Here is a 1,121-nt window from a genome sequence, read left to right as displayed (position 1 = left end):
TCATCGAAGCGGGTAAACCTTATTGTAGTACACAATCTAGAAGTCGTCGTGTTAAGACCTCATTGAACCAGCGCACCAGAACAACAACCTTCGCTGATAAAGAGAAGCGTAGATCAGAATGATCCAACCTGTAGACACAAGAAAGCAGACGGAGAAATACCGGATTCAGGGAGAATCACTGAAGACAAATGCTGACCAAATCCCACGAGATCCGCCGGAGACACACATCCACACGTCCTCCAACGATCCTAGACGCACCATTAGAACAGAGGCTAGACGAGGAGAACCTTATTATATATTCAGAAAACCGCCGTCGCCTCATCATTATAAGCATGACACAAACTCTAAACATACTCGAAGAAACATCAAACAAAGGAGGAGTCCTCCTACCGGCAATGGCCAAGATCCACCATGCATCCATAGCCCTAAGGCCACATGAGGCGAGGCAGATCCGTGGCGGTGCCGACAGGAGGCGGCTGGGAACCCTCGTCCCTTAGGAGTTCTCATCCGCTAGGAGTCGTGACATGTGAAGGTTGCATACTTAGTGTGGCTCAATAATGCCGCCTTGTTTTCAAAAGGGGCTGTGGAGTCATGCTACTGGCTCAGAGCACCTCGATAAGTAATACAAAGATTTACACATCTCAATTTTCAAAAGTGTGTTAGAGTACTGGTTGGTGCAATATTTACATGTGAGTGGAGTCCAAGCTCCGACTCAAAATTTGAAAAAGGGGTATACAGAAAAATCACATTTGAAGAGATCCTTTTAAATGATAACGATATATACAATTGATGCACTGGTTTTTCCCACTCAAAAGAAAATCTGGGTGGGAGAAATTATTTCCTTATGTTTTTTTTTGTGAATGTCCTTCTGATTTTACTTGTACTAAATCCAGTGTCTACCATCTCTTACAATGCGACGTATCCTCTCTGTTGTGTTATGTTATGAATATTTCCCCTCATCTTGCTGAAAGTGGCTCACTTTAGTAGATCGTTATTTCCTATTTTTATACTTACTATTTTATAGCCATTTTTGTTACATCAAATTTCATTTCTGGCATGATTATGTACTGATAATGTGCATTAGGTTTCGGGGGGAGCATAGATGCATAGTCAAAACAAAA

This window comes from Triticum aestivum, chromosome 3A, assembly GCF_018294505.1.
Source record: "Triticum aestivum cultivar Chinese Spring chromosome 3A, IWGSC CS RefSeq v2.1, whole genome shotgun sequence".
Taxonomy (NCBI): Eukaryota; Viridiplantae; Streptophyta; class Magnoliopsida; order Poales; family Poaceae; genus Triticum; species Triticum aestivum.
Note: the sequence above shows the minus strand (reverse complement) of the source record.